At 42.2% G+C, this 15,570-nt stretch overlaps 1 protein-coding gene across 2 annotated transcripts in view; it reads right to left on the bottom strand.

The window, feature by feature from the left end:
- Positions 1-10,642, bottom strand: part of BLVRA (biliverdin reductase A) — a 72,644-nt gene extending 62,002 nt beyond the window's left edge. The window contains exon 1 of one of the 2 annotated variants that reach the window (XM_087429766.1): positions 10,561-10,642. The gene's annotated coding sequence lies outside the window, so the exon portion shown is untranslated. Of the gene's footprint in view, positions 1-3,282; positions 3,501-10,560 lie in introns of those variants that run through there. The other variant, XM_087430294.1, reaches the window with a different exon arrangement.
- Positions 10,643-15,570: the final 4,928 nt, after the last annotated feature.

Raw genomic sequence — 15,570 nt, 5'->3', positions numbered from 1 at the left:
AGCAATCCCACTTCTGGGTATTTATCCAAAGGAAACAAAATAATTACCTCAAAGAGATATGTACGTACTCCCATGTTCACTGCAGCATTATTTACAAAAGCCAAGACATGCAAACCACCTAAGTGTCAATGAATGAAAGGATAAGGAAACACAGACAATTGAAATACTATTCAGCCTTAAAAACGAAGGAAAGCCTGTCATTTGCAACAACATGGATGAACTCAGATGGCATTACGCTAAGTGGAATAAGCCAGACAAAGACAAGTATTGCATGGTATCACTTACATGTGGAACAAAAAAAAAAAAAAAAGTCAAACTCACAAAAAGAGGGTAGAACAGTGGTTCCCAGGGGTTGGGGTGTGGATGAAACAGGGAGAGGCAGGTAAAAGGGTACAAATTTTCAGTTACAAGAAGAAAAGATGAATAATGTCTGAGGATCTAATGTATAACATGGACTATAGTTGATGACACTGTACCATGTAAGTGAAATTTGCTGAGACTAGAACTTAAATGTTCTCACACACACACACAAAGGTAAATATGTGAGGTGATGGATGTGTTCCTTTACTCAATGGGGAGAATTCTTTCATGATGCATCTGTATATCACATCTTCACATTGTAGGCTTTAAATATCTTAGAATTTTTTTGTCAATTATACCTCAATCACGCTGAAAAAAAAAATCCTGCAGTAGGTAAAACAGTTCAACTTGACATTACTGCATGAAACAGAGCCAGAGGTCAAAAGCAGCAATAAATAGCCTACATGTGTACGTGCTTCATTTTTCAAAAACATTTTTTGCCTATCTCCTTCTACTCCCACAGTATCCCTTAAGAAGTGGAGCCCCCAAACCCTTATCCTGCAGGGGTAGGAAGACATGAGATGACCCGTTGAAGGTGGTTCCCCCTCCGACCCCCTCCTACACCCTCAGGAGGCTGGCTGACCTCCCCAGGCTGCATCACCCAGACTCCTTCACCCTCCAGCTTCCACTTGGGTTTGGCCAGTGGGGGAGATCACTGGGCAGAGGAGGGGAAAGAGAGAGGCCAGTGTACTTATTTCCCACCTGCCCTGTCTTGCTGGTCTGCTGCTCTGGCACTGGCTGCATTCTGCCATGGTCACAGCAGCCCTGGAGGGCAGCCCCTCCTCCAGTGTTCCAAGCTCTGGAACCCATCCTCCCCAAGCTCTGGTACCACAGTCCCTTCCCTGCCCCTTCAAACTAGGGTGGGGATGGCACTCCACCGATGCTCTCCCCTGGGTGCCTCACCATTACTTTTTGGTTTCCCGAATCCTACTCACTCTTCTATAAAGAGTCCTCTCAAAAATTTCTTTCATTTTTGTGCTTTTTCCTGTTGGGATCATAACTGATAAATGTCCACCAAAATCTCACAGTAAATTAATGGTACAGCCAGGACTAAAAGCTTCCTCAGCTTAACTTATGCCTCTCTTTCGATCTCAGTCTCTCTCCCACATGCAAATTGGAATATGAACCTCTTTAAAGCACGTCAGCAATAATTTAGTGATTCCCATTACCTCAGTGGCCCTCAACCAACATTTCTAATTGTCATGATGGGGAGAAGGGGAAGTATGCCAGGAATGCTGCTACACATCCTATAAGGTACAGGACAGCCCCCCACAACAAAGAGGTACCCAGCCCCAATATCAATAGCACCAAGGTTGAGAAACTCTGGATTACTCATCATGCAGAATGAAGCACTGCCATAACCTTCTTCCTTTTTTCTCCTCTCTGAAATGCTCTCTCAGATGCGTATAATCATTGCCCCAAAGCCAGGCCACTGGCAGAAGCATGGGGAAGAATTAGAGAGCGGATGATCTTCTCGAATGGGGCCAGGTGCTGGCCTGAGAGGTCCAAGGGTCAAGGTAAAAGCAACCCTCACCTCCAGACTGGATTTCCCTTCCAGGGAGGGAGTTGGATACTTTGGGGCCTATCAAGGAAAATAAAATGGCAACACGGGACAAAAGTCTGGAAATATACATATCAAAATATTAACAGTAATTACATCTTTGAGTGGTGGAATTTTTAGTGATTTAGTTTCTTTTTGCTTATCTATATATTTTAAATTTTGCTATAAGGTTAGTTAACATTTGTATAAATATTGAAAACTCTAAAAAAATGTTATAAATTATGCCATATTCACTGACTCCATCCCTCCCAGCCCCAATTCCTCAACTGAATACACTTTCACATAGCAATATGTCAAGGCATTCTAACAATGAAACCCAAAGAAAACTGTCCCTATAGCTGATTATCAGGAAAGATTCTGCTTCTTTCAAGGCCATTCATATTTGAGGGATGAATGAACGAATGAAGTCACCAGTATGCTTTACTTTCAAATAAGAACTACGTAACTCACCAAGTTTACCTTCCTAGAGACAAATTTGAGACTTAATTACAAAAACAATATAGACCTGCACTGTCCTAAAAAGGTAGCCACTCGACACATGTGGTTATTGAAATGTAAGTTAATTAAATATAGAACGTTTCCATTATCACAGAAAGTTCTGTTGGACAGCACTGACACACTTTTTCCCCCCCTGGAATTATTTTCTGTTCTTAACATTGTCTCTGCTCCCAATATCTGGTTATATACTTTTTATACTTACTTGTTACTGTTCTACATGCTTTTGTTGTAAACTACCATAATTTCTTTGTGGCACAATTCAGCTTATCAGCACTTGGAAATACCTGTGTATATATAACCCTCTTGCTGGGAGCTCAGCCTGTTTTATTTTGAGCGCACTTAACTCATGTAACCCACCACGTAATATTGTCAGTTTCCAAAGAGAAGAGCGGCCGGAGAGGTGAAGCGACTTGCGCCTGACTCCTAGCGAGGCGCAGAGCCCCAGCCCCGCAGGTCCCGGGTCGCGGGCCCGGCTCTCACCCCAGGCCGGCGACGCCGCGACCCGGCCGCCCGGACGACGCCCACACCTCCCAGCACCCGCCGGCTTCTGTCTACAGAAAAACCGAAACCATAAACACTGTAAAAACGAAACGGATTTAATTTTTTAAATAGTCTGTCTTTGTTTATCTGAGAAGACTCCTCCCGGGGGGAGCACGTCGCGATCCCCACCAGCCGAGCCCCCCGACCGCCTGCCCCGCCAGGCCCAGGCTGGGCGAGGCGGGCGGACCGAGGCTGCGCCGGGGCCTCGGGGCCGCGGCCGGGCCTCGGGCGGGCGCCGTCCCCCGCTGGCGTGGGTCTCCAGCCCCCGCCCCAGGGTTGTGTGCCAGCCGCCCGCGCCCTCCAGTCCCCGGCGCGCTTCCTACCTGCCGCCGGGCACACGGCTCCGCTCCTCGCGCGGCCTCCGAGCTCCGCCGCCGCCCGGCCCGCGACCCGGGGCGGGAGCGCGGCTCGGATTGGCCGCGCGGCGGAGGATGCGGGGGCGCGCGGGCGGCGGGGGCGGAGGAGAAACAGCGGGGCTGTGACGAGGGGCCACGCCTCACGCCCCCTCCTGGGAGGGCCCAGCGCCAGCACCCCGCTCGGGCCCGGGCCCCGCAGGGCTGGCTGCGCACGGGCCGGGCCCTGGGCCGCAGCCGCGCTCCTGCCCTGCTCCGGGCCCTCTGCTTGGCGGCGCGAGCGCGCGGCAGCGGGCGCTGGCCGGCAGCACGGGAGGGGTCCCCGGCAAGTGCAGGCGGGTCTCCCGGTGAGCTCCGCGCACACGCAGAGGGCGTCGCAGCCGTCTCCTACGCCCCCCTGCCACCTCCTGGAACCTGCTGCGTCGTGTTTAAGTCCGACTGAACAGGCAGCGAAGCTTTGTCTTTTTTTGGTGGTAAAGCACACGTAACATAAAATTTACCATCTTAACCATTTTTAAGTGTACAGTTCAGTAATATCAAATACATTCGCATTGCTGTGCAATCATCACCACCATCCACCTTCATAACACTTTTCATCTTGTGAAACAAACCCCATACCCATTAAACAATAACTTCCCCTTATCTCCCGCCCCCAGCTCCAGGCAACCACCGTTATGCTTTCTGTCTGTATGATTTGGCTACTCTTAAGTACCTCATAAAGGTGGAATCATTACAGTATTTGTCTTTTTTGTAACTGGCTTATTTCATTTAGCATGACGTCCTCAAGGTTCATCCATGTTGTATGTAACATATTGCAGAATTTCCTTCCTTTTTAAGGCTGAAGGATATTCTGTATGTGTACACCACATTTTGCTTACCCATTCATCCATTGCTGGATGCTTGAGTTGCTTCCATGGTTTAGCTGTTGTGAACAATGCTGCTATGAACACAGGTGTATCTCTTTGAGACCCTGCTTTTGGGTATACATCCAGAAGTGGAATTGCTGCATCATAATGGTAGTTATATTTTTAATTATTTGAGGAACCACTACACTGTTTTTCGTAATGAGTATACCATTTTACATTCCCACCAATAGTGCACTAGGGTTCCAATTTCTCCACATCCTTGCAAACACACTTTTTCTGTTTTCTTGATAGTAGCCGTTCTAATGAGCATGAGGTGGTATCTCACTGTAGTTTTGATTTGCATTTCCCTAATGATTGGTGCTCATTGGCCATTCGTATCTCTTCTTTAGAGAAATATCTATTCAACTCTTTTGTCTATTTTTTTTTTGTGTGTGTGAGGAGGACCAGCCCTGAGCTAACATCCAATGCCAATCCAATCCTCCTCTTTTTTGCTGAGGAAGACCGGCCCTGGGCTAACATCCATGCCCATCTTCCTCCACTTTATATGGGGCGCCGCCACAGCATGGCTTAACAAGCGGTGCGTCGATGGGCACCGGGGAGCATCGGTGCGCACCCGGGATCCGAACCGGCGAACCCCCGGGATCCGACCCGGCGAACCCCCGGCTGCCGCAGCGGAACGTGCGCACTTAACCGCTTGCGCCACCGGGCTGGCCCTGCTTTTGTCTATTTTTGAATCAGGTTGTTTGGGTTTTTGCTGTTGAGTTTTAGGAGTTCTCTATATATTCTGGATATCAGTCTTTTATCAGATATATGATTTACGAATATTTTCTCCCATTCCGTGGGTTGAGTTTTTATTCTATCAATAGTGTCTTTTGATGCACAAAATTTTTAAATTTTCATGAAGTCCGATTTGTCTATTTTTACTTTTGTTACCTGCACCTGTGGTGTCATATCCAAACAATTATTGCCAAATCCAACATCATGAAAGGTTTGTCCTATGTGTTCTCCTAGGAGTTTTACTGTTTTAGGTCTCACATTTAGGTCTTTGATCCATTTTGAGTTAACTTTTGTATATGATATTAGGGAAGGGTCCAACTTCATTCTTTTGCACATGGAGATATAGTTTTCCCAGCACCATTTGCTGAATGGTGTCCTTTCACCATTGAATAGACTTGGCACCCTTGTCAAAAATCATTTGACCATATATACAAGGGTTTGTTTCTGGGTTCCCTATTCGATTCCATTGGTTGATATGTCTGTCTTTGTACCAGTACTAAACTGTTTTGATTCCTGTGGCTTTTTAACAAGTCTTAAGAAAGTGCAAGTCCTCTATTTTTGTTCTTTTTCAAGATTATTTGGCAATTTGGGTTCCTTTGAGATTCCGTATAAATTTTAGGATTTTTTTTTTTATTTCTGCAAAAAACACCATTGGGATTTTTGTAGGGATTGCATCGAATCTGTAGATTACTTTGGGAGGTATTGAAATTTTAACAATATTAATTCTTCCAATCCTTGAATATGGGATGTGTTTTCATTTATTTATGTCTTCTTGAATTTCTTTCAGCAGTGTTTTGTAGTTTTCATTGTACAAGTCTTTCACCTCCTTGGTTAAATTAATTCCTAAGTATTTTATTCTTTTTGATGCTGTTATAAGTGGAATTGTTTTTGTAATTTCCTTTTCACGTTGTTCATTTTTAGTGTATAGAAATACAACTGATTTTTGTGTGTTGACTTTGTATCCTGCTACCTTGCTGAATTCATTTATTAGTTCTAAACGTTTTTGTGGAATCTTTAGAGTTTTCTACATATTAGATCATATCATCTGCAAACAGAGATAATTTTACTTCTTCCTTTCCAATCTGGATGCCTTTTGTTTCTTCTTCTTGCCTAGTTGTGTTGGCTAGAACTTCTAGTACTGTGTTGAATAGAAGTGGTGAGAGCGGGCACCCTGCATTGTTCTGGTCTTAGAGGAAAAGTCTTCAGTCTTTCACCATTGCGTATGATGTTCACTGTGAGTTTTTCCTATATGGCTTTTATTATGATGAGGTAGTTTCCTTCTATTCCTACCTTGGTGAGTGTTTTTATCATGAAAGGGTGTTGAATTTTGTCAAATGCTTTTCCTACATCAATTGAGGTGATCATGTAGTTTTTTCCCTTCATTCTGTTGATGTGACACATTATATTGATCAATTTTCGTATGTTGAATCATCCCACTTGGTCATGGTGTATAATCCTTTTATTATGCTGCCAAATTCTGTTTCCCAGTATTTTGGTGAATATTTTTGCATCAGTGTTCATAAGGAATATTGATCTGTAGTTTTCTTTTCTTATAATGTCTTTGTCTGACTTTGGTATCAGGGTAATACTGGCCTCACAGAATGAGTTAGGAAGTGTTCTCTCCTTTTCAATATTTTGGAAAATTTGAGAAGGATTGGTATTAATTCTTCGTTAAATATTTGGTAGAATTCAACAGTGAAGACATCTGAGCCAGGGCTTTTCTTTGTAGGGAAATTTTTGATTACTAATTTAATCTCGTTACTAGTTATAGGTCTATTCAGATTTTCTATTTTTTTCATGATTTATTCTTGGCAGGTTTTGTGTTTCTAGGAATTTGTCCATCTCATCTAGGTTATCTGATTTGTTGGCATACAATTGTTCATAGTACTGTCTTCTAATCCTTTTTATTTCTTTTTTTTTTTTTTTTTTTTTTTTTTAAAGATTTTATTTATTTTATTTTTTGCCCCCAAAGCCCCAGTAGATAGTTGTATGTCATAGCTGTACACCCTTCTAGTTGCTGTATGTGGGACTCGGCCTCAGGATGGACAGAGAAGTGGTGCCTCGATGCGCACCCGGGATCCGAACCCGGGCTGCCAGCATCGCAGCGCGCGCACTTAACCACCAAGCCACAGGGCCGGCCTAATCCTTTTTATTTCTGTTGAATCAGTAGTAATGTCCCTACTTTCATTTCTGATTTTAGTAATTTAAATCTTCTTTTTTTCATTGTCTATTTAGCTAAAGGTTTGTCATTTTTGCTGATCTTTTCGAAGAACCAACTTTTGGTGTCATTGATTTTCCCTTTTGTTTTTCTATTCTCTATTTCATTTCTCTCTTCTCTAATCTTTATGATTTCCTTCCTCTGCTAGCTATGGATTTAGTTTGTTCTTCTTTTTCCAGTTCCTTAGCTTGTAAAATTAGGTTGTTGATTTGAGGTCTTTCTTGTTTTTTAATGTAAGCATTTATTGCTATAAATTTCTCCCTTAGCACTGCTTTTGCTGCATCCCATAAGTTATGGTATGTTGTGTTTTTGTTTTCATTCATCTCTAAGTATTTTCTAATTCTCTTTATATTTTCTTCTTTGATCCATTTGGTGTTTAAATGTGCATTGTTTAATTTCCACAATTTTGTGAATTTTCCAGTTTTCTTTTTGTTATTGATTTCTAACTTCATCCCATTGTGGTCAGAGAAGATACTTTGTATGATATATCTACCATTTTAAACTATTGAGACTTAATTTGTGGCCTAACATATGGTCTATTCTAAAAAATGTCCAACTGAGAAGAATATGTATTCTTTTGTTGTTGAGTAGAGTTTTCTGTGTATGTATATTAGATCTAGTTGGTTTATTGTGTTATTTCCTTTTCTGTGTATGTATATTAGATCTAGTTGGTTTATTGTGTTATTCCTCTATTTCCTTACTTATATTCTGCCTGGTTGTTCAATCCCTTATTGTGAGTGGGATATTGAAGTCTTCAATTATTATTGTAGAACTATTTCTCCCTTCAATTCTGTCAGTTTTTGCTTCATATATTTTGATGGTCTGACACTTAGTGCATAAATGTTTATAACTGCTATATTGAACCTTTTGGCTGTATTGAACCTTTTATTCATCTTGCTGTATTGAACCTTTTATTAATATATAATGTCCTTCTTTGTCTCTTGTAAACTCTTTTGATTTAAAGTCTGTTTTGTATGGTATTAGTATAGCTACTGCTGCTCTCTTTTGGTTACTATTTTCATGGACTATCTTTTTCCATCCTTTCATTTTCAACCTGTTTGTGTCTTTGGATCTCAAATAAGTCTCTTGTAAACAGCATGTAGTTGGATCATGTGTTTTTATCCATTTTGCCAATTTTGGTCTTTTGATTGGAGAGTTTAATTCATTTACATTTAAAGTGATTACTGATAAGGAGAGACTTACTTCTGTCATTGTGCTATTTGTTTTCTATATGCCTTATAGCTTTTTTGTCCCTCATTTCCTGCATTACTGTCTTCTTTTTTCTTTAGTTGATTTTTTTGTAGTGAAATGTTTAAATTCCTTTCTCATTTCCTTTGTGTATATTCTATAGCTATTTTCTTTGTGGTTACCATGGAGAGTACATTTAACATCCTAAAATTATAACACTCTAATTTGAATTTACACCACATAAAATATGGTGTATGTCAATAACATACAAAAACTATGCTCCTTTATAGATCTGTCCCAACCTCTTTCAGTTGTTGATGTTACAAAATTATATCTTTATACACTATGTGCCCCAAAACATAAACTAATAATTTTTTTAAATGCATCAGTCTCTTAAATTAGTAGACGATAAGATTTGGAGTTACAAATCAAAGTTACAGTAATACTAGCTTTTACACTAATAATCGTTTTTCTTTCCTAAAATATATTAGCCTCTTAAATGATGTAGAAAACAAAAAGTGCAATTACAAACCATCGTTATTATAATAATAACTTTTAAAATTTCCTATATTTACCTTTATTGAGATCTTTACATCTCCATATGGCTTCGAGTTACTGTCTAGTGTCCTTTCATTTCACTTTGCAGGATTCCCTTGTCAGGCATGTCTAGTAGTCACAAACTCTCTCAGCTTTTGTTTATCTGGGAATGTCTTAATTTCTCTCTCACTTTTGAAAGACAGTTTTCCTGGATATAGGATTCTTGGTTGACTTTTTTTCTTTTAGCACTTTGAATATATCGGCCCACTGTCTTCTGGCCTCCAAAGTTTCTGATGAGAAATCTGCTGATAATGTTATTGAGGATCCCTTGTATGTGATGGTTCACTTCTTTCTTGCTTCTTTCAAGATTTTTTTTTGAAAATTTGATTTTAATGTGTCTCAGTGTGGGTCTCTTTGAGTTCATCTTACTTGCAATTCATTAAGCTTCTTGGAAATTTATGTTCCTGTCTTTCATCAGATTTAGGAAGTTTTCGGCCAGTAATTTTTCAAATATTTTCTCTGCCCCTTTCTCTCCCTATTCTCTTTCTGAGACTCTCATGATGCATACGTTGTTCTGATTGGTAGTATCCCATAGGTCCCTTAGGCTCTGTTCACTTTTCTCTAATCTTTTTTATTTCTGTTCCTCATACTTGGTAATTTTCATTGTCCTATCTTCAAGTTCACTGATTTTTTCTTCTGCCTGCTCTGCTATGCCTTTGAATCCCACTAGTGAATTTTTCATTTCAGTTACTGTACTTTTCAGCTCCAGAATTTCTTTTTTATTTATTTTTAGGTTTTCTTTCTCTTTATTGGTATTCCCATTGTGTTCATACATCTTTTTCTTGACTTTCTATACATCTTCTTTAGTTCTTTGAGTATCTTTAAGACAATTGTTTTAAAGATTTGTCTAGTGACAATAGGTCTTTTTGATGGACAGTTTCTGTTGATTTATTGTTTTCCTTTGAATAGGCCATACTTGCCTGTTTCTTTGCATGCCTTGTGATTTTTTGTGGAACACTGATCATTTGAATCTAATAATGTGGTAATGCTGGAAATCAGATCCTCCCCCTTCCCCAGGGTTTGTTGATTTTTGTTATTGTTATTGATTTTGGATTTTTTGATTGTTGTAGTTTGTCTCTGTGGTGAGGATCAGCCTGAGGTGTAAACTTAAGATCCTCTCAGATCTTTTCTCAGCCTTTCCCTGGACATGCATGGTCACTTTCTAACTTTCCCCATGTATGCAGTTGTTTTTTATGTCCTACTCTTTAGTGTCTGGCTTCTAAAAGGGGAAAAAGCAAAAAGGGAAAGGGGGGAAGAGCATTGGCCCTTTAAACCCCCTGGAAGTCACTTCAGTTGAGGGGGAGGGCTTGCAACAATGAGGGGAGGTACAACAACAATGGCTGCCCAACTCTGTCTGCACCTCTGTGATCATAGGCAGCAATCAGCGATCAGAGCACAGATATTTGGAGGACAGGCTCCTGGCTCCTGCAGGCTGGCTCCTGCAGGGAGCACATATACAGCTGCCTGCCGTGTGGCTGGGGATAGGTGATGGGTAGCTGCTCCTGTGCTAAGAGCTGAAGTTGACTGAAATTAATGGCGATTCTAGTCTTCTCCCTAGAAATTGCAAGCTTTCAAAAGACTCCAGAATTCCAAAATAGTTACCTCAGACAGATTCTGCCAGTGCAATGGTTGTCCAGGTGGGGAGATAGATTCCTGGTGTTTCCTACTCCAGCATCTTTCCAGAATCAGGACTCTGACCTGTAGCAAAGTACCAGTGAAGTAGACTAACATTTTCCTCAACAAAGAGTTCTCATCCTTTATCCTATGACCTGACAAGCCTGCTTAACGAAGTGAGGTTGTTGAGTGTGGAGAGAGAAAGCACGTCTTTTTTTTTTTTTTTTTGCTGAGAAAGATTCACCATGAGCTAACATCTGTTGCCAATCTTCCTCTCTCTTTTTCCTCTCCAAAGCCCTGGTACATAGTTGTATATTCTACTTGTAAGTCCTTGTGGTTCTTCTATGTGAGCTGCTGCCATAGCACGGCTATTGACAGACAAGTGGTGTGGTTCTGCACCCGGGAACTAAACCCAGGCTGCTGAAGTGGAGCACACCAAACTTTAACCACTAGGCCATCAGGGCTGGCTCAAAAGCAAATCTTTTTATCTTGGCTTTAAATTTTAATCTCCAGCCCATACCTTTCTCCTGAATTCCATAATCCTCTATTCAGCTGTCTACTTAATATCTCCTCTTAGATAGCTAAAATACATCTCAATCTTAATATGTCCACATCTGTGCCCCTGATCTTTTCCCCAAAATTTACACTTCCCATATCATTGGCAACTCTATCTTTCCAGATGTTGAGGCCAAAAACCTCGGTGTTATCCTTGACTCATCTTTCTCTCACACCCCACATCCATGGGTCAGGAAATTCTGTTGGCTGGACCTTCCTAGAATACCCAGAGTCTGGTTACTTCTTACCCACACCTCCATCATCTCTCACCTGAGTCACTGAAGTAGTCTTCTCCCTCGTCTTCCTGCTGTTTGTCCTCATGCAGTAGCCAGAGTGACCTTGAAAAAAACGAAAGATCATATCCCTTCTCTGTTCAAACCTTCCTATGGTTTCCCACTTAATTCAGAGTAAAATTCAAAGCCCTTACAAGGCCCTACATGATCTGCCCCTCCAATACTCCTGCAACCTCATCTATTACTACCCTCCCCTTGGCTCACTCTGGTCCAATCAGTCTGGCCTTCTTGCTATTCCCTGAACAAAGCAGGAAGACTTCTGCTCTAGGGCCTTTGCACTGGCTGGTCTCTCTCCGGAATGCATGTTTAATTTCCACCCTTCCTGATCTTTGCTCAAATGCCACCTCAGTGAGAGTTACCCTGACCACTACATTCAAAATTACCACCTGCCCTGCTCCTGACTTCCTTAGTTTGCTCTATTTCTTCCCACAGCACTTGTCACCTTCTAACATACTCTATTATTTATTTATTATGCTTGTCGTTGATAATCTATCTCTTCCATCCACCTACCCTTACCCCTACTCCTGCCTCTTGGGCCATGAAATACCCTTTCTTGAAAAAATAACTACCACAAAAGGCATGTCATATTTTCACTGGCAAGGCCTTAACCGTAAGCCAAACTCTGGGGTCTGAATGTGAGATCACTTTAAATAAACCACATGAAGACGACGTACTTCACCAAAACGAAATGCTGGATTCTTTCACTAGGAGAAGAGATGCTGGCTGGGCAAAAACCACAGATATTCACCTGCTGAGTCAGACTAGCACACCCAGAGGGACTCGGGGAAAGCCTGTGAGAGGGGCCACACATGTTCTCGAGTGTAGAGTGTAAGGATGGGATTGCCAACACTCTAACTTTCTTGCAAGGATGTGTTATGAATGCGTTAGTTTATATATCTTAATCCTTGTGAAGTCTGATTTTATGCTCAGTTTCTACTCCTTTTTTGCGTAAGAACTTCCCATTGTACAAAGTAGCAACCCTCTATAACCCAAAGGACTTTGTGGTAGGTTGAGGGGACAGCAACAGGCTGCCTTAGGCCACAAGTAACAGAAAAGCCCCACTCAAACAGCATTAAACAATAAGGAATTATGTTAGGGCTCCAGCTCCATGTCTCTGTCATTCTCTTTGCTTTTTTTTTTTTCTTTTATGAGTAATAGATTTTGTATAGATTTTGATTAAGACAATAGGATACACTAGATGTGAAATTCTAGGATCCAAGGATATAAGAAGGCATCAAAATAGAGAGAGGATTTGGTGATGAAATCTCTGATGAATTCTTGCTGTGCTGTGAGTTAACCTCCCCCATTTGACGGACGCTTCAGCCAGTCTGTTTCCCTCATGTCACGCCTACAGGCTTCCAGAAGACTACTTGGGGAACTTGATAAGTGTCAGCACACTTGGGGGACTCTCCGGACTGTCACCTACCTCCCACCTGGGAGAGACAGGCTGCAGACAGTTGGGGTGGCAGAGCCAGCAGTGCGCTGCTGTGCTGGAGTTGGTCAGCATGCACAGAAGGAGGGGTCACAGAGTGCATTTGTCCCCAGTGGATCACGTGTAGGCTGTGCAGGAGAGAGAGCCCTTTTGGGTCCAGTCCAATAAACCTGCCTGGAAGGGCAGAGGAATCCCCTCAGCAAGAAGCTGGAGGTTAATGTCATATTCGCAGGGGCTGAGGAAGGAGTCACAGTACATCTGCTTAGGGCAGGAGAATTGCTGGAGAAAGGTCCTCAGTAATGGTCACCTCCAAAGAGTCTATGAAAATCCCAGTCAAAAATTAAGATAGTGGGGGCTGGCCCAGTGGTGTAGTTCCTGTGCTCTGCTTCAGCAGCCTGAGGTTTGCAGGTTCGGATCCTAGGCGTGGACCTACACACCACTCATCAAGCCATGCTGTGGCAGCAGCCCACATAACAAAATAGAGGAAGATTGGCACAGACGTTAGCTCAGGGCCAATCTTCCTAACCAAAAAAAAGAAAAAGAAAAAAAATTAAGATAATGTATGTACATCTCAAAATGTTATAATTGGAACTGTTCCATTAGGCTCCATTTACTACCTGTTGCCAGTCAGAACCTCCCTCTTTCACAGAATAAGCAAATTGCCTATAAATTCAATTTGCTCTATTGCAGAAAATTTGCAAGTGAGAGGTATTTTTTGGCTTGCATTTTATTCCATCCAAATGTCAATACCTATATGATTTTAAAACTCAGAGATGCTGATGCCTACTTCTGATCCCTTACTGGAAACACAGAATCACTGAGCTGATTGGGGTGGTTGAAGATTTGGGAAACCGCTATTTAAACTATTGAGTTTTAGGCCGGCCCCGTGGCTTAGCGGTTAAGTGCGTGTGCTCCGATGCTGGCGGCCCGGGTTCGGATCCCGGGCGTGCACCGACGCACCGCTTCTCCGGCCATGCTGAGGCTGCGTCCCACGTGCAGCAACTCGAAGGATGTGCAACTATGACATACAACTATCTACTGGGGCTTTGGGGGAAAAATAAATAAAAAAAAAAAATTTAAACTATTGAGTTTTATATTTCTCTACACCTTTCCCAATACAGAGGTTCCTATAGCCTTCGCCTCACCTATGATAACTTCTTTTTAGAGCAGATCAAAGCACATTCAGTTACCTCATTTGTATTAAATGGGTATAGTAATACCTATGACACACAAGTATCGTGAAATTAAATGATATAATGTATTTAAAGTGTCTAGCAGTATTCGATACTTTTCTTGAAAGCGGGAGAAAACTCAATCTACCATGGCTTAAAACAAAAAGAGCATGTATTGGCTTGTGACGATAAGACAGTTCTAAAGGTAGCATTGGCTCCAGGCACAAGTGGACTCAATTCTGCAAGCTAAGTTCCCGAACCTGGCTTCTCTGTCTGCCTCTATCAACGGCTCCTTGTCGGCTCAATCCCTGGACAGAATCTCTCATGGCCACAACAGTCATTTTTTCCTATCCTCCCAAGTTCAAGGCCAGTGGCAGAGAGTACCTGCTTTACTATCAGATCCCCATAAAGTCCTTAATTCTAAGTAGGTTACAGACCCATTTCTGGGTCAATCACTATCCCAGAGGAATGCAGCGATTTGATTTGGGAGGATTAGGTCCCATGCTCCACACAAAGCATGTGGACTGAGTAGGAGGAGGGAGTTGTCTCTAGAGAAACTGAAACAGTATCAGAAGCAGGGGGAATGAATGTGGGGTAGGTAGAAACACTAACTGTCCATACGCTGGCTCTGAGGATAATGCCTACTAAGCCATCAGTATTAGCTACCTCCTTTTAGTGTCTTGCACCTCCAACCCCAACTCAGATTCCCCTTTTGGCTCTAGTGAGGGTGCTGACTTCATCAGGGGATGCTCCTGGCATCCCCCAGCTCTACTCTTCCCTCTGCTTTTCAGCTCTTGGCTATGGACCCAACGAATCTGCCAGGCCAGAGCGTGGCACAGCTGTCGGCCCAGTTCCTCCACTCTTCCAGCTGTCTGGCCAGATGCTTAGTCAGTAAGACTGCTGTCAGCTCATTACTCCCACCCAGTTCAGGCCGCCTGCAAGTCTCAAGGTTGCCCCTCAATTCCAAAACATCAGGATGTGGTCAAGTATTAACCTCTTCCTGCTTTTCATGACTTTGTGTATTTAGCCTTATCCTTACTCTTTGTCTTTCCAAGTTCAAATCTTAATAGTCATTTAAGCCATATATGGAAACGTATCCATCTCCTATCACTTGCACTGGAAAACTGGACTTTGTCTACCACTTTTTCTTTATGGATTTGGAGTAGATGTTCACCATGTAATCATAATTGGCTATGAATTGAATACTGTGGTAGAAACTACTAGTCAACCCCAATATCTATTCTCCTGCTTTTGGTGTCCCAAATTTTAGCTGGGCACATGCTGCCCACAGCAGACCACATTAACTAGCCTCCTTTGCAGCAAGGTGTAATTATGAGATTAACTTCTAATTGGAAGTACGTGGACTGAAGTAATTTGTACAATTTCCAAATCATTTCCTTAAAGGACAAGGGGGTTCCCTCAACTGCTCATTTTCCCTTCCCTTTTGGCTGGAACGTAGATCTAGTGCATATAGTGGCATGCTCTTTTGACTATGTGGAAGAGGGCAACATCTTAGGATGAGGATGGCACACTTTTTCTGTAAAGA

The sequence above is a fragment of the Ceratotherium simum genome, chromosome 1 (assembly GCF_057802395.1).
Source record: "Ceratotherium simum simum isolate JZ-2026a chromosome 1, ASM5780239v1, whole genome shotgun sequence".
Taxonomy (NCBI): Eukaryota; Metazoa; Chordata; class Mammalia; order Perissodactyla; family Rhinocerotidae; genus Ceratotherium; species Ceratotherium simum.
The sequence above is the reverse complement of the archived record's forward strand: the minus strand, read 5'-3'. Positions and strand labels throughout refer to the sequence as shown.